Here is a 27,142-nt window from a genome sequence, read left to right on the forward strand (position 1 = left end):
TATATCTATTGATTATTTTTGCATTATCTGTGCACAACAGGCAGAGCGACACTTGGGTGTCAGGTAACAACATCATTGAAGGGCAGAGAAATAGAAGGTCTTTCAATTCAGGTAACTTCTGAGTGGAATACCATTTAGGATTTTAGTGAAACGATACAATAGTGTTTGCTTTTGGCCCGTGACCTACAATTAAGTTTCAGTTTTGTCCCTCTGAGGAATATGTCTATAGACACCGATGATGAAGAGGAATCCGTGTGAAGGGACACATTGGGATAAAAAGAAAAGTGTCTAGCAATGGAGGAGAGTAAATAAATAGCAGGGCTGAACATAAAACCCACAATGAGTTCTGACTGAAGCAATCAAGTCAAAAAAAAAGGGCAGCAGAGAGTCGAGGGTCAGGGAAGGCAGGCAGGCATGAAGACAGGGCCCGAACAGGCAGATCAGGAATATGAAATGACATCAGAGTTAATTAAACCAGCAAACAGAATGAAAACAACTAATATGACGGGGAATTCGTGACACCTAGTCTGATTTGGCCTCTCGGTCTCTAAACAGAGGGAAAGGAGCTTTGAGATTAGGCAAAGATGTAAGGATTTGACACTGCGTTACTACACACTGTGATAACTTCAGGCTGAAAAAACACTTCTTGAGACTCTCTTGGTACGAGTTGAGCCATGAAATACTTGGTGGACCTTTTTCATCCTCAAAATGAGTGCATCAGATGTGCTTTATATTTTGCTTTGAGTCCTCGGTGTATACATTTCTTTTATTTTCAGACAATATGTAGCATGCACATATGTTCAAATAGTAGGCAAGTGGCAGTGGCGTTTTTTAAAATTTGATGAAAGGAGTTGATTGATACTAATTTACGAGTAATGATTATCACATAATACCCTGATGTTTTGGTAACGTTATTGATTTCAGTATATAAGGGTTAAAGCAAGTTCAAGAGGCGTCTTAAATATACAAATAGATTAGATTACTGCAACTCCTTATTATCAGCTGCTCTAATAAGTCTGTTAGGTCAACTTCATATTATCAGGCTGCTCTAATAAGTCTCTTAGGTCAACTCCTTATTATCAGGCTGCTCTAATAAGTCTCTTAGGTCAACTCCTTATTATCAGGCTGCTCTAATAAGTCTCTTAGGTCAACTCCTTATTATCAGGCTGCTCTAATAAGTCTCTTAAGTCAACTCCTTATTATGAGGCTGCTCTAATAAGTCTCTTAGGTCAACTCCTTATTATGAGGCTGCTCTAATAAGTCTCTTAACCCTCCTGTTACCTTTACATTTACTAACATATTTTACCCTCGGGGTTAATTTGACCCCAGCAATTAAAACCTCCAGAAAATTATTAGAATTAATATTGTTTCCCAAGTTTAAGTGTGAGGTACTTTATGTTTGTTTGTTGACTACCTAAATAGCCCTTTAAATATATTTAAAAAGTTGATATTTCTTATGTTTGACACACTGAAAAACAGCCTGGGGTCAAATTGACCCCAAAGAACACCGACATTAAACATTGAATGGGGTCAAATTGACCCTAAAGGTAACAGGAGGGTTAAGTCAACTCCTTTTTGTCAGGCTGCTCTAATAAGTCTCTTAAATCCCTCCAGTTAATCCAGAATGCTGCAGCTCGTGTACTCACTAAACCAAACCATCATATTTTAAGGAGCTTGGAGTACCAAATAGCCAAACATGCAAGTGATAAATAGGTTCATGAAAGTCTTTTAGATGAAATTAATGTTAGCTTAAAGTGAGCATGAGGAACATGATGATGATGTACTAAAATGAATGGCAACATAAGGCCAGGACGGTATGCCGAGAGAAACAAGTGCAGAGTATAGATATATATTGAATCGTGTGAATGTTAAAAGTAACTTAATGCTGCAGTCGATCATCTGTGTTTCAGTTTTTTTTTCATCTTTTGCCTTGAGGCTTTTTAGCTGCAGGGTAACACCAGATCTACAGTTCACTTCCCACTTCCTTAATCAGTTCGTTTCAGACTATATGCACGCGGACACACACACACAAACACACACAACCACACACACACACACACACACACACACACACACATACACAACCACACACATGCACACACACAAACATGTTGATTAGCCCTCCCTCGGGTTCAGATTAAACCAGGAGATCCCCGTCCCCCCCGTCCTGGATTCCCAATAATTTATTTCCCTCTCAGGTTGTTTCTGTTCTTATTTGTCTCCATTCGTTCTCTCAGTGGTTTTTCCATTGTCCAGATGTTCTGATGCGCTGTAAATACTTAATGGAGACAAGAGCATCCTCCCCGCCTCCACCACCTCATCACTTCCCTCTTCCATGCATATTTTGCAGCCTGGAGAAAGAGACAAAAAAAGAAAGTGAGAGATAAAGACAGCTCCCAGAGAGCTTAGCTTGCTCCTGAAGATGCTGTTGTTCTTAGTTTGTACTCTAGGTTGAATGCACTCATTGTAAGTCGCTTTAGATAAAAGTGTCTGCTAAATGACATGTAAAGATGCAAATATATATATAAAGTCACCCCCCACCCCCGTCAACAATTCTGTCACATGACAGAGCGATACGCCGGCATCGAAGCTCTGCGGCGACCGCGATCGACATATTGAGCACCCCTGCATTAAAACATTAAAGAGCCGAGAGTTTTTTTCAGCGTGAGAAATACGATGTGTGGCGGGAGTGCGTGAGTTAAGACCGAAATGCGTGAGTCTCACGCTCAATGAGTGACACTTGAGAGCCCTGCATTGCTCACCAGTGCGCGCGCCGGCATCCGAGCTCTGCGGCGCGCGAGACGGAGATCGGAATCGTGTTAACGCGACACTAGAGACAGAATGACATGCTGCTGGTTCGAGACGACCAACAACAGACGGATTGGAAGCTCATTCTGCGCATGCGTTAAATGCGTTAAAAAAAAAAAAAGAAGTTAAACCTGTAATTTAATTAACTGAGTTTACGCGTTATTTTTCACAGCACTAATATAAACACATTCAATGAATATGACAGGAATTATTAATAATGAGTAGTAGGCATGGACCATGATCCAGACCTCCACAATCCATGAAACGGAAGGTGGGAGAGAGGAGGGGCATCAGCAGGGCCATGGCCAGGAGCGGGTTACATTTAATACAGACTCTACTTGTATCACAAACTCACAAGACAGGTGAAGTCTGATTTGCGGGGCAGTTTAAACCTTTATGAGATATGGTATTAAGATTGCCGTTCATTGTCAGTGACTTAACCATTAGACCACAGGGAAACACCCAATTAATCTAATTCAAGACTAAAATAAATTAACTTTAAGTCTTGGAATTCTATTTCCTTTAAATGTGTTTGCTCATGTTCCAACACAATGTGCTTGAAAATATGTTATTCTTAAAATAATAATTCATAATTGCTATACTATTTGGTACATACATTCATGGTCCCCAAAGGATGAATTACAATCACTTTGATTCATATATAAAACTATTTGTAACGGGTTGTTGCCCGTCACATGCAGGTTTTTTTCCCCCCCAGCACCAAAGGATGAGCACACTGATATTTGATAATCTCCTTTATTTGGCCTGCAGACTGACCTCTGCTCTCCTCTCGTGCCTCCACCCCTATCCCACCTCATAAAGGGCAGAGAGGCTCATCAGCCGATCCCCTACAGCTGAGGCCAATTAGGCCTCTTCCCGGCACCTGTTCCCTGAGCAGCTGAGCCTAATCACGCCCCAGCCACCACAGTATTTATTTATGTATTACTTTGAATTTGGACCCAATACCTGCAAAATTAATGACATTCCGATCAGCTCAAGTGGCACCCTGTGCTTAGTGCTAATTAGCATACTAAAATGCTAAAGCTGTATGATGAGCATGGTAAACATTACTGTAGCAGGCCTGAGGCCGCCACCCGTGGGTTCCCCCCCCCAGCACCAAGGATCCGCCAGACAGCAAGAGGGTTCGTTCAATGACATATTTATTTCCACACCCACGACACCGAGCAGACCGCAAAACACGTGCCTCTGCTCACCTCCCCCTCCACTCTCAAGTGGGAGCTTTTATAAGAGTGGCCTCGGCTGCTGACTGATTGCCAATCACCAGCAGCCGAGGCCAAATCAGACACAGCTGCCACACTCCCCACCACTCGATTTAGGCCGGGGCTCCATCCGGCCTAGCCTCTCCCCATGAGAGCTTGGGCGGAGGAGGGGCTCTGGGGGACCGGGACCGGGCTCGGGAGGAGGGGGCTCTGTGGGACCAGGCTCGGGAGGAGGGGGCTCTGTGGTCGACTGGGATGGGAGGACGGGGAGCTGAAGCCAGCCGAGATGGGGACGGGGCAGGGGTAACAGGCGCCGCCGACGGGCCCCGGGGATCAGGGGTTGGTAGCGGCGTCGGGTCCTGGGGAACCAGGGTCGGCCTTCCGCCGACGGGTCCCGGGGACCACAGGTCGTCGGCAGCGCCGCCGGGTCCTGGGGCCCGGGGGTCGGCAGCTCCGCCGGGTCCTGGGGCCCGGGGGTCGGCAGCTCCGACGGCTCGGAGTCCTGGGGCTCTGGGGTCGGCAGCTCCGACGGGTCCTGGGGCTCGGAGGTCGGCAGCTCCGACGGGTCCTGGACCTCGGAGGTCGGCAGCTCCGACGAGTCCTGGGGCTCTGGGGTCGGCAGCTCCGACGGGTCCTGGGGCTCGGAGGTCGGCAGCTCCGACGGGTCCTGGACCTCGGAGGTCGGCAGCTCCGACGGCTCCTGGACCTCGGAGGTCGGCAGCTCCGACGGATCCTGGGGCTCGGAGGTCGGCAGCTCCGACGGGTCCTGGACCTCGGAGGTCGGCAGCTCCGACGGCTCCTGGACCTCGGAGGTCGGCAGCTCCGACGGATCCTGGACCTCGGGGTTCGACGGCATCTCCGACGGGTCCTGGACCTCGGGAGTCGGCAGCTCCGACGGGTCCTGGACCTCGGAGGTCGGCAGCTCCGACGGGTGCTGGGCCTCGGAGGTCGGCAGCTCCGACGAGTCCTGGACCTCGGGGGTCGGCAGCTCCGATGGCTCCTGGGCCTCGGAGGTCGGCAGCTCCGACGGGTCCTGGGGCTCTGAAGTCGGCAGCTCCGACGGGTCCCGGACCTCGGGGGTCGGCAGCTCCGATGGCTCCTGGGCCTCGGAGGTCGGCAGCTCCGACGGGTCACGGGGAACGGGAGTCTGCCACAGCGCCGGCGGGTTTCGGAGGGTTCCGAGGAACAGGCGGCTCTCCTCCGCCTGTGCCCGCCCCATCTCCTCTATCCGGGCCAGTATCTGGCCCAAGCTGCTCATCAGCTCTTCCTCCTGGTCTGGCTCCATCCCTTTCAGGCACTGGGTCCCCAGGGGCCCCACGTTGGGCTCCAATGTAGCAGGCCTGAGGCCGCCACCCGTGGGTTTCCCCCCCCAGCACCAAGGATCCGCCAGACAGCAAGAGGGTTCGTTCAATGACATATTTATTTCCACACCCACGACACCGAGCAGACCGCAAAACACGTGCCTCTGCTCACCTCCCCCCCTCCACTCTCAAGTGGGAGCTTTTATAAGGGTGGCCTCGGCTGCTGACTGATTGCCAATCACCAGCAGCCGAGGCCAAATCAGACACAGCTGCCACAATTACACTGGGTAAAAAACTAAATGTTAGCATAATCATTGCGAACATGTCAACACATTAATGTTAGCATTTATCTGAAGCAACGCCTCACAAATCTGATAGCATGGCTGTTTTTGTGATAGTCTTTCAAGACAAGAGCATTCATAAAACCTCATTGTCATTAAGCCCTGTGATAGACCTGCCTTTGGCCCAGTCTCAGCTGGGATAGGCTCCAGCGCCCCACCACCCTCCAGAGGATAAGTAGCTATAGATAATTGATGTATCATTTTGCACTGAAAGAGAAGGTTTCTTTAAGGTAAAAGTAAAGTACTGACTATTATACTGTAGTACTGTAGGACTGATTATGTCCAGATGGGGACGGGCACTTATTCTATGATCTCATTGAGCCTGAAATTAACTGATAAAATGGAAGCACGTTGCCATGTATACTACACAATGTCCTTCAGTGGGTGTTTGTGCACAGGTTGAGTCTGTGTGCCGGTCCTGGAATCAGATCACTTTCACCCTGGACGGGGTGAAGGGAAACACAGGACCACAGCTGCACATGGCTAGATGAGAGATACACACACACATCGCTCACATTCCTATTAAAATCTTTATTCCTTGTTAGGACACCGACGTCTTGACCACTCACTGCAGAGCAAGGCCCAACAATAGCCCAGCAGGCATACATTTTTTGGGGATCCAAAGCTTCTCAGTCTGAGTTGAATGTGGTTGGCCTAGGAGTATTTATATTCATAGTAGCCATTAACTCATGAAATGAATGTGACGTTTTGAAACGTTAACTGGAATGCAAAGTGAGGCAATGAGGTGGCTAAACAAAGGGAGACGGTTTAGACAACAACACACTCAATAAGGCCTCATTTGTCTCTAATCCTTGCAGTTGGCACAGCATGTTTTGATTTTAACTTCTTTTTTTTATAGAACGTTTATGTTAGCTCTTGTTTAATTTAATAAAAATACTGGCATGGATATCATGAATAAAAAACATTACTAATCGCATAGAGGAAATGGATGAATGCCCGCAGCTCCATAGACTAGTGACATCTGACAAACCCACCAAGAGCATACCATTGGTTTAAAATTATATTACATATAAAAAGACACAAGACGATCTACGGCTGGACAGACGAAGCAGCCAAGAAAAAAGAAAAAAAAGAGTGAACAAATTAAACAGAAGAATAATCGTCTTTCATTAGTCAGCATTAATTGGTGTTGTAACCTCACATCATCAATGTTTATACTATTCTAAGCCACTGAGGACATGGAAGATAGAACAAGGGGACAGAGATGGAAGACAGGAGTAAAAGGAGGACATCAGGGTTCAGACAAGCGTGTGAAATGTTAATCGCTTTTTAATAGAACAACATCTCAAAGCTTCACAGAGAAGAGAGTGGGAAATTGCCTCGTCTACGCCACACAATTATGACAATCTGTACAATCGCCATTAGGTGATACTGAATGTTTTATTTTCTACTTGTCGTCCTCCTGCTAGCTGTTTCACCCTTCCCACTCAAATTATACATGTATTATAAGTAGTAAATCTGGATATTGTGGTTAAGGAAAGGCATCAGAGCAAAGGCTGCATTAGTTAAAAAGCCTGTTTTGTTAGAAGATGAAAATACACATGCTTACACGAGCACACACAGAGCTACACAAGCACACACAGAGCTACACAAGCACACACAGAGCTCCTGTGTGTTTGCATGAACAGTAGGAAACGTATACAACTGTAACTAATCCGTTTGTTTGTATACCAGTTTCATGTTTAACACTCAGCTGGGAATGAATAAACAAAAGGATACACACACACACACACACACACAAACCAAACCACCTAAAGGTGCGAGGAGCAGGGAGCCTGGAGGACTTTGCTCCACATCAGTCCTTTGGTCCGCCAGGTGTTTCTCCCTCACTAACACATGGTGGGATTTAAACACCAACCAGAAAAACTAGTCTATGAAACAAATTGCTACACTGTTACATCTGTTCACTGACATGTGCCTCTCCTCATCTCCGTGAGTGGTTTTCTCAAAGAACTTGGAAGCCCAGCAGATGGATTGAATTGTCTGGGATGCGCTTGCCACGCCAGGTTTTAAAGAGTCTGTTTTCTCTCGTACAGCTGATCAATCTTGTTGGCCAAAGTTTCTCCAGATGTATTGATGAGAACACAGTTCAAAATCCCTGCTTAACAAACTTCTTCTCTGGCCCAAGTTGCCGCTTTCATCCTTTTATCCAATGTGCTTAGGGGGGTTGTGCTACTGCCTGTGGGAATTTAGCAGAAAACAAACAAAACAAAGACAGATGGATTTCCAGCACCGCAAATCCCTCACAATAGCTTTACAGCTAAATATATCCGTCAGTGATGCCGACCTTTGAACTGGATATTGTGACGTCCTTGGAAGGCAAGGGCGGAGGGGAATAATGTTAAGACGGATATTTATGGGGAACAAAAAAATATAGATTTTCCAGCTGTAACTGGTTATTCCTTGACAAGCAGCATTCCACACGTGTGTGTGTGTATATATACATCACACACACCCACACTGTCAACCTACAGCTTACCAATTTGGGTTTCTAAATAGACTTGGCAATCTCCATCCCTCCATCAGTACCACGTTAGTGGAGAGCTCTTCCTAAAGTCGTATTGCTGCTTTATTTATGAGCTTGCCATCATCAGAACAATGAGCCTTTCAACAACGCGCTACGGATAACTACCATAAAACAATGGCCATTATCGCCTTAATAATGTCGTTAAGATAAGCGGGCTGGGACCATGGTATGAGCTCATGAGCTAATGTCGTGGGCCTAATTGAATCAGGAAAGATGTTTCTGTTTGACTCGGTTTATTACTTTGTATTAGCTGTTTGTGCACTGGTCCAACAGAATGGTAGAATATCTCCAACATCTCAGCACACTGGTCCAACTGACTGGTAGAACATCTCCAACATCTCAGCGCACTGGTCCAACAGACTGGTAGAACGTCTCAGAGCACTGGTCCAACAGACTGGTAGAACGTCTCAGAGCACTGGTCCAACAGACTGGTAGAACGTCTCAGAGCACTGGTCCAACAGACTGGTAGAACATCTCCAACATCTCCGAGCACTGGTCCAACGGACTGGTAGAACATCTCCAACATCTCAGAGCACTGGTCCACCAGTCTGGTAGAACATCTCATCCCCTTCTTGTACACAGCGTTGACGTTGGCCTTCCAGTTCGGTCTATTGTCGATTGAGACACCAGGAACCTGAACTCCTCCACCACGCCCACATCATCTCTCAGAACTGGCAGTTGTGGAGCCATCATCTTCCTCCTGAAGTCGACCGCCATTCATAAAGCAGTTTCAGAATCTGTCATTCAATTCAATTCAGTTTATTTGTATAGCCCAATTTCACAAATTACAAATTTGTCTCAGAGTGCTTTACAATCTGTACACATAGACATCCCTGCCCCAAAACCTCACATCGGATCAGGAAAAACTCCCAAATAACCCTTCAGGGGAAAAAAAGGGAAGAAACCTTCAGGAGAGGAACAGAGGAGGATCCCTCTCCAGGATGGACAGAACAATAGATGTAATGTGTACAGAAGGACAGATTTAGAGTTAAAATACATTCAATGAATATGACAGAGTGTATGAATAGTTCATAGAAGGCATATTCCACGATGGAGACCTCCACGATCCATCAGGCAGATGGCGGTGGGGAGGAGGAGTGGGCGGAGTCTCAACAGTGGGCGGAGTCTCAACAGGGCAATGGCGTAGTTGGTAGCAGGAATTCCACGACCCAGACCTCGATGATCCATCAGGCAGATAGGATCTATGCCGTCTCATAGGGTCCGATGACCCCATGAGACGTGAAGTCAAAAGAACTCCGGGGAGAAAGCAGAGTTAGTAATGTGTCATGGAGAGATGAAAATTCATCCCTAAGGAGAGAAAAAAGAGGAGATAGGTGCTCATTGCATCCTAAACGTCCCCCGGCAGCTATAAGCCTATAGCAGCATATCAAGGGGCTGGACCAGGTGAACCTGATTCAGCCCTAACTATAAGCTCTGTCAAAGAGGAAAGTCTTAAGTCGACTCTTAAATGAGGTGACTGTGTCTGCCTCCCGGACTGAAATTGGAAGCTGGTTCATGACTCATTGTCGTGTAGGAGCTTGGGGATTGAACGCTGCGGACAAAGTTGGTTACTTTGGCTGCACACCTCTGTGGCCGTTTATTCCACTCACACAAACAAATCACCCGTGACACTGACAACTCGTGACCTTTAACCCCTCAACGCAACCTTGTTGCCCTGGTTACGCTACCAGATCTTAAAGGGACCTGGTCACGTATATTGCAAGCCACCCTACTAGTCCTGTGAATTATGTGATCCAAACCGAGTCCCCTACAGTAGTAACTTTCTTTTCATCTACTATATTCTGTTCTTTTGGTGTATTTCTTTGCTGTCTCTTTAATGGCCGATGCAGGGCATAGATAGACTGCAGATCTGAAAGACATCAAGGTTAATGCTTCTCCCCTTCTTGCTTCAGAGAGGCAGAAAGAGGAATAGTCAAGACATGACAGCTTTCTCACTTCAAGGTGGATGGAAGCTCGCAGGGATTGCTGCTGAGAGAGACCAGGCTCTGCTGCCTTACCACAAGTAGATTGACACACATCTATGTGGAGTGCCGGGTAAAGCATGAATGGATTGATTGTAGTCTGCAATAGATATTCGATTTGGATTTTCATTGAAAGCACTCGTCTGCATGGCTGAGGTGGTCTGAAGCACATTATTGCAGCCCTCATATCATTTTCATTCCCGTCTCTGAGCAAGAAGCCTTAAAATAAACAAAAAGCCCCAACACGCCAGACACGAAGGGAGAGATTGCGTAATGCTCATTTGGCGGGCGGCTGGGACATTTGGCTCCAATTGAGCTCCTCTTCAACCCCCAAAGAAAGGAAAAATCAGCAAGGATTTGGGATAATCCTCTTTTCCCAATGCTTTCTCTCCCCCTGCCAACTGAAAAATGTGAGCTCAGGCATTCGGACACCCCAACTGAGCCAAGCCGAGCTCCCATTCAGCAAATTGTATTTGTGAAATGGATAGATATGGCTTCCTGGTGGCTTGGGACTTTTCCCATTGGTCGGAGCTAAACGGCTAATAAGAGATATAGCGGGATCATAAACTGCCCAGTTATTCCTTGCTCCTCCATTCATCTTTCTTGCTGTGACACATTTTCTGAACACATTTTTCTCTGTTTTTAAGTTATTGGTCTATGAGTCTCGACATCTGGAGAGGGCTGGGAGTAGAGCCCATGCTCCTTCACAGCGAAAAGGAGCCAGTTGAGTTGGTGTGGGGTTCAGATCAGGATCCGCCTGGGCTCCTTCCTTCTGAGGTTTTCTGAGCAATTCCAAATGATAGGAGGCCCGGGGGTATACCCAGAACACACTGGGGGGATTATATACATCTCATCTGGCGTTAAGACACCTCGGTATCCATCAGGTAGAGCTAACACTGTTGCTAGGCAGATGGATGTCTGGACTACCTGCTGCCACTGTAATCTGGCTCTAGATAAGCGGAACACAATTAGTGGACGGATGGTATGACACAAAGATCTAATTTCAAAATATTAAAACATTATTGAGAAAGAATGCTGTGATTTCATGCTGGTTCACTCTTCAATCTTTAAGTCCACATCCCTCTCTCTCTTTTTGAACCTCCTTCTCTCAGCTTTCTCTATCTGCCTGCATCAACTAATTGATTTCAGAGCTATCTGAAAGATGTTCTCTTTTATAGGTGCCATAACACACACTCAGCTACAGTTTTCAGTGCAAGATTGAAAGCGTGAACTATATTGGATGCCTGATAGAGCCTCCAGAAGAATTCAGCCAGCGGCTTCTCTCGTTCTGGTAGATTTATTCGTGGAAAGACAAAAAGAGATTGTCGAATAAAGAGAGGTCGGGAGAGGGAAACAGGGATAACGGTTTGATTCATGAAAGGGGTACATTCATTTATTCATGAACATGTTGTTTTCTTCTCATTGTAGCCTTTATGTGCATCCTTGAATGAAGTCTGATCAAAATGTCTCAGGCTACAAAAACTAGAAGATTATTTGAATAATCAATAATCAATTGTTGATTAGTCAATAAAAATCAATTGCCAATCATTTGAGAAGTAATTAATTATTTAATGATACTCTATCATTGTAAATTAAACAGCATTGGGTTTTGGACCGCTGGTTGGACAAAAGAAGGTAACACTGAAGGCAAAATTAAAGTGTGTTCAGTGTATCTAAAGTCTATCTAAAGTTCAATATATTAAATGATTGGATCTGAACACAGTGGCAGTGAAACTGTGGGAATAAAACAAAGGATCATAAATAACATGACTATTTTAATATCAAAGAACAGGCATTTATTAATCAGAGAAATCTTACATTTCTAAATATATTTTATAACGTAATACATTTTAGATTAATTATAAGGGTTGAAGATTTATAATGTATTATAAAGAAGTGGCAGTTGGAGTTTACTTCACGGTTACAAACAGAAATGAGGACCGCTCAAAGGAGACTATAGCAGTGAAACAGAGGTAAACTAGAATGGGCACTCGGTAGAGCGCATACCTTCGCATATCACAAGATTGGGCATTGAATTATGAACATTTTGGCATTAGTTGCATGCGAATTGGACAAAAATGTATCGTGCTATGGTAAAAAAATTTTTTTGACCTTTCCATGACCTTGACCTCGACCTTTGACCCGATTGATCCCAAAATCTAATCAAATGGTCCCCGGATAATAACCAATCATCCCACCAAATGTCATGCGATTCAAGAAGATTTTGACCTGTTCATGACCTTGAACTTTGACCCGATCGATGCCAAAATCTAATCAACTGGTCCCCGGATAATAACCAATCATCCCACCAAATTTCATGCGATTCGGTTCAATACTTTTTGAGTTTTGCGAATAACACGCATACATATAAATAAATAAATGGCGATCAAAACATAACCTTCCGCATTTTCAATGCAAAGGTAATAATACTGTTACGCCCGGCCTAGGGGTGCCAGAGCGTAGCACCAGGTCGGTCTCCCCACCTCCCAAATTAGGACCAATGTTGCGGAGTCAGGAATAATGATGTTTATTTTGGTTCGGGTGTCCACAATTCTTCAGGGTGAGCCTGGCCCAAAACAACAAACAAAACAATCTAAGCAAGTCAGCTACCTTCCCTAGACCATAACCGAAACAAACAAAAATACAAATCACTTACCTAACTCCCTTCTGAAAAACAAGAGAAAACAGTATCAAACAAAAAGGGCTTCTCACCCCTACCGACACCCGTTATAACCCCCACCACCCACAATCAGAGCTGTGCAGCATGGCCTGGTTGGAAGCTGGAGAGAGAGAGCGAGCCGGCCCCCACAGGTTCCCTCTTATGTGCTCCGTCCAATCACCTGTAAGGGGAAGAGAAAAGCAAAACATCATAGCACCCCCCTCAGGCAGGGAGGTGAACAACATTAAGGGGAGGATTTACTCTCAGCCATAACATCCCCCCACCTAAGAGCAAACATTTCTTCCATTTAAAGAAAAGTTTGTTCAACACCCTATCCGGGACAACGCATCCGCCACGACATTATCAGTCCCTTTAATGTGACAAATATCAGTTTTTCTCGGCGCTGACAAATAAGACAAATGCTTCTCTAGCCTGAACTACGTGGGAGTGACCCCACAGTCACCACAGGGGATATCCCTGGCACAGCAACCGTAGATGGCATGTTTGAGCCCTCTCGGACAAAATAGGCTTTTAGCATGTTAACATGGCACACCCGGGACTTTTTCTTCCGATCCAGCGTTCTAATTACATAATCTGTAGCACTTAACTGCCGCTCAACCTCATAAGGCCCACTGAATTGAGCCTGTAGACAGGAGCCAACCACAGGGAGCAAGACCAACACCCGATCTCCGGCCAGAAAACTACGCTTGAGAGCTTTCCGGTCATATCGTTGTTTCCTTTCGGACTGTGCGGTGGAAAGTGAGCGGCGAGAAAGTGAGCACACCGTGTGCAACCTCTCCCTAAATGAACTCACATCTTCAGATTTGGAACACACTAACCCACCCTGTTTGCGACTCTGTGCCCGTGTTACCACACAGACCGGAAAAATGGGCATCCTGCTATGCGACCCAGAATTACTAACAGGCACCCCAGCTGTAGGTTTCTCAGTTACCTCGGGAGTAGTGGGAAAAACTTTAACCCCAGCTAAATCATTCCCGAGAATGAGGTCAATCCCTGCGATGGGCAGTTGATCTCTCACGGCCACTCGCACTGGGCCAGACACAAGGTCGGAGAAGAGGGTAACGGCATGAAGTGGCACACGTAACACACTCAATTTAATTCCCCACACCAACGGGTCAGACCCACAGTACGACTGGTCAGAGAACGGCACTGCACCACGTCGAGCCACAGAATGCTTTGCCCCAGTATCTCTCAAAATGGTAATTGGGACCTTGTCCCCGTCACAGCCACCCAGAGACAAGTGACCCCGTGAGATAAAGGGTTTAAAGGAATCATCAATACCTGGTTTTGGCGATTCCTCTGTCCAAAGCTCATACGGACCACTAGTCTTTGGCTTACCCTGATTAGACCAATGGCAGAAGGGCTTTTCCCCTCAGACCTTTCTTTTTGCTGTAATACTGGACAGACTGCGACAAAGTGGCCTAGTTCATGACAATAAAAACACTCACGGTTTTCATTCGGGGCCGAAAAGTTACGGCGACGTAAAAATGTAGGCGACCTCACTTCATTTACACTAGGTTCCGCCGGCTCGCGATGCATAGAAGATGTAAATACACCTTTGTGGGTCAGGACGAACTCATCCGCCAGGACAGCTGCTTCCGCGACTGCAGTTACTCTCTGCTCATTTAAATACAGACTAATGCGCTCTGGCAGCCACTTTTTAAACTCTTCCAAAAGCATCATCTCCCGCAGCTGCGCAAAGTCTGGAACTTTACTGGATTTACACCACTTATCAAAAAGCATGCCTTTTCCACGCGCAAACTCTACATATGTCTGGCTACCCTCCTTTCCACCACCTCTGAACTTCTGCCTATATGCTTCAGGCACGAGTTCATATGCCCGTAGCACTGTAGCCTTAACCACATTGTAGTCAAGACTCTGCTCCAGTGTCAGAGTGTTACACACCTCCTGAGCTTTACCCACCAATTTACACTGGAGCAGCAAAGTCCAAACCTCCTTTGGCCACTTTAAAACGGACGCGATACGTTCAAATGCACTAAAGTAGGAATCTACTTCAGACTCCCTGAACAGTGGTACCAGTGCTATTCAATTCAATTCAGTTTTTTGTATAGCCCAATTTCACAAATTACAAATTTGTCTCAGAGTGCTTTACAATCTGTACACATAGACATCCCTACCCCAAAACCTCACATCGGACCAGGAAAAACTCCCAAATAACCCTTCAGGGGGAAAAAAAGGGAAGAAACCTTCAGGAGAGCAACAGAGGAGGATCCCTCTCCAGGATGGACAGATGCAATAGATGTAATGTGTACAGAAGGACAGATTTAGAGTTTAAATTAGTGCTGTGAAAAATAACGCGTTAACTCAGTTAATTCAATTACAGGTTTAACAAGTTTTTTTTTTTTAACGCATTTAACGCATGCGCAGAATGAGCTTCCAATCAGTCTGTTGTTGGTCGTCGGGACGAAAAAAAAGTCACTTGCAAAATGAGCTTCCAATACACCACTTCAATCTGAACTCTGTCCGCTCTCATGCAGACGGTCGTGCTGTTCATCGGTAATGATCCTTCCGCAGATCTCCGTCTCGCGCGCCACAGAGCTCCGTGCGCGCGCATCGGGACCGAGCAAAATAAAAGTCACTTGTCAATCTGTCCCCGTGTCCGGGCCGGTGAGGTTTCAGCTTTGCAGCGGTGTCCCCGCCGTCCCTTTCATCACGGCCCAGTTCATGAAGAAAACCCACACAGTCAGTTTGCCTCAGCAGCTGCTAGAGGAAGACTAGAGGCCTTTAGATTGTATCATGGTGGAGTTAATGGTTGACAAACAAGAGAAAAATGTTCTGTTTAACCCTCCTGTTACCTTTACATTTACTAACATATTTTACCCTCGGGGTCAATTTGACCCCAGCAATTAAAACCTCCAGAAAATTATTAGAATTAATATTGCTTCCCAAGTTTAAGTGTGAGGTACTTTATGTTTGTTTGTTTGTTGACTACCTAAATAGCCCTTTAAATAAATAAAAAAGTTGATATTTCTTATTTTGACAATGAAAAACAGCCTGGGGTCAAATTGACCCCAAAGAACACCGACATTAAACATTGAATGGGGTCAAATTGACCCGAAAGGTAACAGGAGGGTTAAACATTCTGTTTAGGATGAAGATGTATTAATGTTCCATATGGAAGAAAACTGCTAAATAACTGCTGAGTTGCAGCACCATTGTATAAAAGAATGTATAAATGTATATATCCGTCTTTTGTCATAAATCTCTATGTTCTCACAAAATATACCGAGAATATCGGTAATATGTGATTAATCCACAAAAACCTGTGATTAACCAGATTAAAAATTTTAATCGTTTCACAGCCCTAGTTTAAATACATTCAATGAATGTGACAGAGTGTATGAATAGTTCATAGTAGGCATATTCCACGATGGAGACATCCACGATCCATCAGGCAGATGGCGGTGGGGAGGAGGAGTGGGCGGAGTCTCAACAGGACAGTGGCGTAGTCAGGAGCAGGAATTCCACGGCCCAGACCTCGATGATCCATCAGGCAGATAGGATCTATGCCGTCTCATAGGGTCCGATGACCCCATGAGACGTGAAGTCAAAAGGACTCCGGGGAGAAAGCAGAGTTAGTAATGTGTGATTGAGAGATGAAAATTCATCCTTAAGGAGAGAAAAAAGAGGAGATAGGTGCTCAGTGCATCCTAAACGTCCCCCGGCAGCTATAAGCCTATAGCAGCATATCAAGGGGCTGGACCAGGGCAAACCTGATTCAGCCCTAACTATGAGCTCTGTCAAAGAGGAAAGTCTTAAGTCGACTCTTAAATGAGGTGACTGTGTCTGCCTCCCGGACTGAAGGTGGAAGCTGGTTCCATAAAAGAGGAGCTTGATAACTAAAGGCTCTGGCTCCCATTCTACTTTTTAAGACTCTAGGAACTACAAGTAGTCCCGCATTTAGTGAGCACAGCTCTCTAGTGGGGCAATATGGTACTACAAGCTCCTTAAGATATGATGGTGCATCACCAATCAAGGCTTTGTAGGTTAAGAGAAGAATTTAAAAAGTGATTCTTGATTTTACGGGGAGCCAGTGCAGAGCAGTTAGTGCAGGAGTGATGTGATCTCTTTTCTTAGTTTTAGTGAGAATACGAGCTGCAGCATTCTGGATCAACTGGAGGGACCTAAGAGACTTATTAGAGCAGCCTGATAATAAGGAGTTGCAGTAATCACTATACATCAACTATACAGCGATTAGTCCTCTGCTGCATTTCACATGGCGATTCCTTGAAGGCCCTCAGCCACTGTTAATGCATGGTTTGTACGGTCATGGAAAACCTGGAAAAGTCCTGGGGAAAAAAATCCCCAAAGATTTTGAAAAGTCATGGAAATATTGTTGTTAATTTACGCTGAGTTTTAAGAATAAATATGTTTTTAACAGAATGACGCTCAAAATATAAGCCGGCATACACTCTTTCATACTCGCACATTTTTTGCACTGCAAGTGAACGCACCTTAACTGAAAAGACATAAACGCTTATTCTTTTTTTTAAACTATTGTCTCTTATTCATTTGTGTCATTTTAGGTTATATACTGTATGCTTTGTTTTCTCATTGTTAGTTTAAATACTACATTTTCTCACTTTTTCATGTATTCACCGAGATTTAAAAAAAATGTTTGGTCATGGAAATTTGGTTTAAAGTCCTGGAAAAGTCCTGGAGACCCATTGTCAACATGCGTTTGAACCCTGTTAATGGTACTTTGTTAAAAAGGATCCAAAACTCAAAATATGCTCTTCATTTGTTCATGGAAGAAGGAAAAGGGGAATGCTAATGAGCAATCACATCCTGGACAGACTTCTATTTGTGATGCTTGAGTTATTTGATTACATTTAAATAAATCAACAGAAACAACAAATTACTTTGGATTTTATTTGGACTGTTTCTGTTGTAGAAAGTATTTGTGACAACATAAAGCAAGTTTTCTTTCTTTGCTTTATAGTCTGACTCAGCCATAACACTGTTTGCCTTTTGATGACTTGTGATCAGTGAGGTTGATACCTCTGTTACTGTCATCCGAGGGCAAAGAGAAGTTCAAGTTCCAGAGGCTAAGAAACATTCATAACAATTTGGGTGTTAAAATGTGTTGTCTAACTCTGCGCTATTAGGCCAAAGAAGATGGCCTTTGTCCAGGGTACACCTGATCCTCCTCCAGCTTTATCAGCCACAATCGTAGCACTGCTGTACGGTAGGGGAAATGAAATAGAGGGCAGCTGCAGTGAAGCAGAAATGTCATTTTTAAAAGACCGAAATGGGTCAGCAGATCGACCCCTTTTTTCAGTTTTGCATCATACCTCATAGTTTCTGAACTTTACCATGCTAAGGCCTATAATGTGATTGCACTTGTTAAGTGTGACTCTCTAGGTCTTTTTTATGATGCCTTACTTTTAACCACTGTAAATAAGATGTAATTCTATTGAGAGCCCTCTTTTCGGCAGTATTTTGAACACGTCATCTCAAGTACCTTTTTGCAATAAATCCCTAACTCCCTTATCATGCTATTCCCTGCTCTTTAAAAAGTTGGCACGAATTTTGTAAACAATATTCTGGCAAGATACTTCATCTTTGGTCCACCTTGTGTCTCTGTGGCAGTGCAACACAAAGCATGGAGGATCGAAGGGCTCGACACATCCTCCATAGGCAGAAGCAGCTCAATCCTCTTAGCGAGTGGCTCTGGCTCCCTTATCCCTTCCTCCCTTACAGGACACACCTAGCGGCTGTATACGTCCCCTGGCTTATCTTTAACATGCCAACCCACTGCTCTTCTCTACCATTTGCAATGTTTTAACCTATTTCAGAGTTTGAACTTAGTTCTTGACAGTAGATTTCCCTGACATGCATGCACAGTGAGAAAGACATTTCATAAAGGCTACAATTCTGTCTGTCACTTCTCATAAAAATATATCAACAGCTAGCATGTTACGGGCATTTCGGTGGATTTAAAAATCATCATAAACCTTTTTCCCTATTAGCCCCTTCTCTATATGTTGGTCTCCGTATATGCTTGATTTGCCTTCCCTGAGACGTCAGGTGCTGAAGCAACCTTGAAGACCATATGAAGACATTAAATATGATCCAGCACCTGTAGCCACCCTAAAGTGCTTCCACATTCTCTGTTCTCTCAAGCGCTTTAGGGAAAATACAATGTCAGCCTCAGTCTGTCTCTGTCACATCCACTCATGCAGACACTTCCATGTCCACCTTTCTTTCCCCTTTCCTGCCTATCATTGTCTTACTATTATTGTATACCTCAGTATTCTAGTGGTTTATATTCTTCAACTGTTATTAATTGAGCTGCATGGCCAGTACCAAATGAGTTTTGTCTGTGGAAACTTGTTTAACTCCTTTGTGTCTCCATCTAAGTCATGATTATGATGCTTGAGTGTAAGATTCCTGAACTGACTGGTATCAAGACATCCAAATGAAATACTGTTTCATACAATGTATGAAAATAAGGGTAATAACAATGGTAAAGATTTGTTATGTGTTAATCGAGTGCTACATATATAAGTGCTTACCCATACCCCCTCATCTCCTTCCCATTCTGTTTCAAAGTTATTATACCTAATTAATTTATTATCACTCCCAACCAGTCTATTAATCAAAAGGTCTGGAAGGTAGGCAGTAAAAAAAAGAGCTTTCATATAAACTAAAAATCATTATTCTCGCCATAAAAGGCTCTGGGGCACCAATGCCAAACCCCCAAATTATAGCCTTATTATTGCTGGAACATCTTTCCTTCTTTATGTTTTTAACAAAAGTAACTGCAAAATCCTTTGTCTAATATATGCTACAAGACAAGGTTTTTAGAAAACACAGCAGCTGCATCTACATTTCACAATTAAATTCATTTCAGTCACTGCACATGCAAAAGGAATAGTCCAACAGACTGTGTTGTTCACTGGCCAATACATGTTGACTAAATGAGATTATTTACATTATCCAAAAATGTATAGTCTTACAGTAAAGGGAGTCATAACGACAAAAAATAAATAAAAAATGTAAAAAGCTCTCGGACATACCCTGGTTTATGTTTGATCGAATTGGCTTTGTGTCAAGGGAACTAGTGCACAAGTTCTTGGTTGTTTGAAGAAATAATAATTAATAATTTCTGCTGCATTATATGTGCTTTCCCATACAACAGATTTGTATTGGGTATATCTATACACTACTTTAAATCCCTGCAGACCATTTTCCAAAGCAAATAGGTCATTTCAGACCTTCCAGTCAGCCAATGGTTTCACTCTATAGTGCCACCGATTCAACGTTTTATATTAGATATTGATAATTGTCTATGTCTAATGTCAATTGCTCAGTGACACACAACAGAAAATGATCATCAACTCTGCCAATCCCCTTTCGATACTTGTTTTGTTTCATGCTTAAAAAGCAGCAGCTAATAACCATTTCCAACCAACCTGCTCAGCACCAGACAGGACATGTGCCTCAAGATTCTGGAGCAACATTTTTTATAGATTTAGGTCCAGTTGCACTCACTCCACTATTAGCCGACTGTGTGGAGAGAAAGTCTGCGTCAGTCTTATTCCTCTGTAGGGAATCAACTTGACCCCCTTCATTGTGCTGAGAAATGGCCTTAGGGTGCAGAGGTCCCACTCTCACTATAGCAGACCACATTGCAGAGACACCAACATCTTTTGCTCATGTTATTTTTTTTATTGATTTTAGCTCTGCTTCTAACACACTACAAATTAACACTTATTTAGGATGCCTTTTTAATATGAACAGGAAAACTGCTTTTATCCCATGTACCATTGTCACGAAAGAAGACAGGAACAGCAAACCATGTGACGTACTGAGGAAAAGAGCACGGGATACATAATGTCATCCTTCCTTCCTACTGAAGTACAGCAGCTAACGTTAGTGTGGCACTATGGACATTTTAAAGGCTAACATTGCTTTCAGAATTGTTATTGTATTCATTTGTGTGAGTACCTTACCCGCTTTATATTCAACTTAAAACTCACCTGGTTTCACCTAAAGCCGATGCAGGGCGATACTCACGTTCGCCAATAGGTGGCAGTAGAGGGTTTTGGCATGACTGGCGCTGCAACTCCTGTCTAAAAGAAGCAAGTTAGACCAGTTTGACACAGACAGTCGAGATGTTGAGGCAGACATTCATTGGAGGCTGTCTTGGTGTGTTTCACAGCACAATGAAGTCATCTGGAATGCTGAATGGTAATTGTGTCAGTGTGTAACACTAGCATAACTGGACAATATGTATGTTGAGATATGTACTCAGATGTATATGTATATGTAATGTAATGCTGTACTGTGGTATGTATATATGGTTACACCACAGGGTGGCGCTAGGGCTCAGGCTATAAAGGCCAATGTGCCATATGTTACTTTGTTCAGTAGAAGTAGCTCTGACCGTGAGACTGATGTGTCAGAAGCTTGCTAAATAAATACGCCGACAACGGCTAAAGATAAATCCATCATTTATTCTTTCCTCCGAATGCAACGGTAGCTGCTGCAACAGTGCTCCACAACTCAACAGGTTATGGGCCCAGGAGTCGTTCGGAAGAAAAGTTTAACAGTTAGAAAGTCGCAACGAACCGCGTGCTAACGGGCAGCTAGCTAAGAAGAAGAGCAAGCTCGCATGATGGAACAACGAGGGAGGAGCAGGTTGCCTCGACCGACATTCGACGGAGACGAAACCAAGTATGAGATTTGGGAAACCAAAACGCTGGGATATCTCCATTTGAATGGACTAAAGGACACTATTCTGAGAGAACCGACGTCAGAGCAAGAGCGAGCAGCAGATGCAGGTAAAAATGCTGACGCATACGCAGAGCTAATTTTACTGTTGGATGACAAAAGCCTCTCGTTAGTAATGAGGGATGCGCCCGATGATGGAAGAAAAGCTCTGAAAATATTGAGAGAGTATTATGCAGGGAAGGGAAAGCCCCGTATAATCAACTTGTACACCACGTTGACATCGCTTCAGAAGGCAAGCCATGAGAGTATAATGGACTATATCATCAGAGCAGAAACCGCCATCACAGCGCTGAGGAACGCAGGTGAAACGTTAGGAGATGGATTGCTAGTGGCCATGGTTTTAAAAGGACTGCCTGAGAGTTTTAAGCCATTTGCAATACATGTGGCGCATACGGACGATAACATCACGTTTGCAGAATTCAAGACTAAACCACGAAGTTTTGAAGAAACGGAGAAGTTAAACGTAGCTGAGTCGAGCGACAGTGTGATGAAGACTCAAGGGAAGAGTGGAAGGCGTCCCGCCAAAACGGTCGCCCGTGACTGGAACAAAGAAGACACAGAAATGTCATGTTTCAAGTGTGGCATCAAAGGCCACAGAGCGAGAGCGTGTCGACAGAAGACATGGTGTAGTTTTTGCAAAAGTGACACACACAAAGATGCCACGTGTAGGCGTAAGGACAAACAAGATGGTGTGAGTAAAGTCTCAGAAGATGCCGACGAGGACTACGCGCTCACGGTGAGAGACGGAGGAACCAGAACCCAGCGGCAGCCGGCGTGCAGTATCCAGGAGAAGGGTCTGATGGTGGACACAGGAGCTACCTCTCATGTCATCACTGACATAACCTGGTTCAAAAGTTTCGACAGCGCGTTCAAGCAAGAAACGCACATTGTCGAACTGGCAGACGGCATCCGATGCAGCGGAATTGCTCAGCGGAGGGGGAATGCCGAGGTTTCCCTCATCGACAGCAACGGACAGCGACGAAAGGCGACGCTGAGAGATGCTTTGTTTGTACCGTCATATCCCCAGAGCATCTTCTCGGTGAAGGCAGCTACCACGAGTGGAGCTACGGTTGTCTTCAAAGAAGATAAAGATGTCCTGATAACCAGAGGCGGTACCAGGTTTAACATTCATGTGTATGGAAAGCTGTATTATTTGCATACTGAATGTGAATCTAATGATAAGTGTAATGCCTGTCACGACATACAGACATGGCATGAAATATTAGGCCATTGTAACTATGACGATGTTGCGAAGTTGCAAAATGTTGTTGTAGGTATGCAGATCAAAGGTAAAACGGGTAGGCCCGAACAAGAGTGTGAGGTATGTATTCAGGGAAAGTTTGCCCAAACCAGAAATAGGGACCCTGATACCAGAGCAAAGGCTCCCTTACAAATGGTACACACAGATCTTGCAGGTCCTGTATCCACTGAGTCGAGAGAAGGTTACAAATATGTGCAATCATTTACTGATGATTACTCAAGCGCAGTGTTTGTTTATTTTCTAAAGAAGAAAAGTGACACAACACAGGCTACGGAAAAGTTCCTAGCAGATGTATTCCCTTATGGGAAGGTGAGGTGCATCAGATCCGACAATGGAACAGAGTTTACATGCAGTGATTTCCAAGCAGTGTTGAGGAAAAATAATATCAGACATGAAACGTCAGCTCCTTATTCCCCACACCAGAACGGAACAGCAGAGAGGGGTTGGCATACTCTTTTTGAGATGGGTAGGTGCATGATAGCTGAAAGTGCATTAACCAAGCAGCTATGGCCCTACGCTGTACAAACAGCAGCAATGGTACGGAACAGATGTTTTAACAAACGTACAGGGCAGACTCCTTATGAGCTGCTAACCGACAAAAAGCCCAATGTATCCAAAATGCAAAAATGTGGGTCTGTATGTTACACATACAAACAGAGCAAAGGAAGCTTGATTCCAGATGTGATCAGGGCATTTTGTAGGTCACGACAAGAACAGCCCAGCGTATTTGGTGTATCATCCAGATACAAACAAAGTACAAAAACACAGACTAGTAAAGTTTGTGAGGCAGTCAACTGTGGAAAAACAAACACAGACAGGTGAGCCAGATCCAAGCGATAGCTATGATGACACTGTGAGACCCAGGACTACTGAAACCACGCAGGGGTGAGTAGGAAAACCGAAAATAGTGATAGTCCAGGTACAGAAACGAGGTCTAGTGACCATAATCAAACGCAACAGAGTGTGACAAGTGGCGAACCAGAGAGTAAAAGGTATCCATCTAGAGAAAGAAGGAAGCCGAGTCATTTAGATGAGTTCATAACTGAAAACGGTGTCAGTGATGCGCTTCATATCACAGTAGACTACTGCTGTAGAGCGGTGTGTGGCATTCCACAGACATTTGTGATGCCAATGGGGCCACCTAACTCAATACAATGGACACAAGCCATGGATGAGGACATCCAGTCCTTAAACGACAACAAGACCTTTACCCGACATCACTGCCAATAGGCAAGGAGACAGTGGGGGGTAGATGGGTTTACGCCATCAAGACTGATGCAGATGGGAGAGACAAATACAAAGCAAGGTTTGTGGCCAAGGGTTACAGACAGAGAATGGGAATAGACTATGGGGAGACGTTTTCACCCACGGCAGACATGACGAGTGTAAGGGTGGTGCTACAAAAAGCTGCACAGGAGAATTTACTCCTACACCAAATGGACGTGAAAACTGCGTACTTGCACGCTCCCATAGATTATGAGATCTACATCAATCCACCAGAGGGTTATGAAGAAAAAGAGGGTATAGTTTATAAGCTAGAAATCCTTTACGGTCTTAAACAGTCCGGCCGAAATTGGAATAGGGTTTTGCACAATTGCCTTACTGAGGATGGATTCACACAAAACCCAGCCGACCACTGTGTTTATGCCAAAGAGTCAAAAGAAGGAAAGGTGATCATAATCATATGGGTCGATGACTTGATCATTGCAGCAAGCAATGAAGAGAGACTGAAAGAGGTGAAAGAAATGCTTGCAGAAAAGTTTAAAATGAAAGATTTAGGCAAACTCAAAACATTTCTGGGTATTGATTTCAGTCAATCAGATGGATGTGTAAACATGTCACAGGAAAGGTACACTAACAAGATACTACAGCGTTTTAATATGCAAGATTGTATGACCAGAGAAACACCCTGTGAGCAGAAGCTAGAGTATACTGATGATGCAGTAAAGATGGAAGATGTCAGGATGTACAGGGAGGCTGTGGGTAGTCTTATATACCTCACTACTTGTACCAGACCAGATTTGAGTTTTGTAGTGAGCAGATTATCACAGTACTTTGCAGAGCCTACAGAGGAGCAGTGGGTCACGGTGAAGCACGTACTAAGGTATCTCAAAGGCACTGCAGAGAAAGGGTTAAACTTTAGGAGAAATGACAGTGAGGAGCTAGGAATACTAGCCTACAGTGATGCTGACTGGGCGGTTGATACCAGTGACAGACGCAGTACCACAGGATACTGTCAGTCTTAGTCAGAACAGCTCTCTAGTCTCGTGGAAGACTAGAAAACAACCCACAGTTGCGCTGTCCACCTGCGAGGCAGAATACATGGCACTGGCTTCAACCATACAGGAATGTCTATACCTGGAACAATTATTAGGGGGTATAGATAATTACAAGTACACACAAACTATTGTACATGAGGACAATCAGGGGACAATAGCTCTTGCCAAAAACCCTGTAAACAGACAGAGGTGTAAACACTTTGACATAAAGTACCACTTTATCAGGTCAACTGTGATCGAGGGAAGGGTGATTTTGATGTATTGTTCTACCGATAACATGATTGCTGATGTGATGACCAAACCTGTAAGTAAGTTGAAACTGAAGAGGTTTGCAAGTGCTCTTTTTGGAGAGTGATATGTGTATGACAGAGGTTCACATTCATTCTGTTTTTTTTGTGTTTCTTTTGCTTGAAGTATAGCAACCTGAGTACAAGTGGGGGTGTTGAGATATGTACTCAGATGTATATGTATATGTAATGTAATGCTGTACTGTGGTATGTATATATGGTTACACCACAGGGTGGCGCTAGGGCTCAGGCTATAAAGGCCAATGTGCCATATGTTACTTTGTTCAGTTGAAGTAGCTCTGACCGTGAGACTGATGTGTCAGAAGCTTGCTAAATAAATACGCCGACAACGGCTAAAGATAAATCCATCATTTATTCTTTCCTCCGAATGCAACGGTAGCTGCTGCAACAGTGCTCCACAACTCAACAATGTAACTGGGATTTAAGAGGTAGGAAGCTACGAGTGCTTTGACAGAGCTTGTAAAAGTTTCAATGTGTAGTGGGTAAGTTAATTATGCACAAATAACTGCTAAGACAATTTCCTTACAAGTCCAACACAGCCCAAATGGCCCAATGCATTTTTAATACCCTGATCATCCAGCCTCCTAGTAGACTTAATCACTTCATTTTCTCCAGCTGTATCGGAGCACTCTAGGAGATCTGATTGCTGAATGGCTTGGCGGGGTGATGAGTGTGTATGTGTCTGTCACTGCTTGATGTCCCACTGCGCAAAGGAGTCAATCATCTCATCCTTAACCAGGCTGACGTGCTAGCTCATCATTCTCTTTCATCAAGACCTCTTCTTCCAGGCTCCCTCCTGTTGAACCCTCGACCCTGTTCTAAATGCGGGAAGAATCTTTTTTTCCTGTGCTATTGATTACTTTTGAAATGATCTCCAGAAAGCTGTCAAAACACCCACACAAAACTGCAAAAACAGTAGACGTTTAAATTAGCATTATTTAAGCTCTTTTCAGTGCCAGTTACATTAATTTTTGTAATCTGTCATAAGTATGTGGGGCCTTAATCTCCTTTGCTTTCATTATGTGGCTGAGAGCATGTTTAAGTCATTAATTATCAATCAACAAATAGCCCTCCGAAGCCTCGCTGAGCTGAAACCTGTGCTACTTTTCAAAACGTGTCACTAACCCTTACTCTGCTTGGCCGGCGTGACTGAGCTGTAGTAGAGAAAGAATCCAGCAGCCAGCGATCTCACACAGGAGGTCCGACCTGTGTGTAAAACTGCCAGATTTGGGGATTGGCCAGTAGGCTGTTCTCCTATTGTATGTGGTAAACAGAGAGCTGATAGAATCCATTCAGGGCAGTTGGAGAGAATAAGCAGGCTGCCCTTTCCCTACCATGCTGCAGATCTCCTTTTAATCTCCTTTTGTCGACACAGAGGTTTTTCTGCTGTTTTAATATGCAAAATAACAAATGTCAGAAGAGTACGGACAGCAAGCATTTTCATGTTATGGCCCCTCTCGATTGCCTAGGGGTTCACAGGCAGTAACATACATATATAAGAGATACAGCCTTGACAAAGGAGGTGGAACAAAGGAGGCAAACAAAAAGTCAGGTGAAATACTTAAGCAAACAAGGAATATTTATTGACACCGTTAAGGCTTAACAAAGGTAAACTAAAACGGAAGCAAAAAGGCATCAGGGTCTCCAAGGCCAA

The 27,142-nt window shown here is 44.3% G+C and overlaps 1 protein-coding gene across 2 annotated transcripts in view; it reads left to right on the forward strand.

Moving 5' to 3' along the window:
- Positions 1-27,142, forward strand: part of sorcs2 (sortilin-related VPS10 domain containing receptor 2) — a 189,811-nt gene that overhangs the window by 76,457 nt on the left and 86,212 nt on the right. The gene's annotated exons all lie outside the window — the stretch shown is intronic.

Source organism: Pseudoliparis swirei, chromosome 21 (assembly GCF_029220125.1).
Source record: "Pseudoliparis swirei isolate HS2019 ecotype Mariana Trench chromosome 21, NWPU_hadal_v1, whole genome shotgun sequence".
NCBI classification, from domain to species: domain Eukaryota; kingdom Metazoa; phylum Chordata; class Actinopteri; order Perciformes; family Liparidae; genus Pseudoliparis; species Pseudoliparis swirei.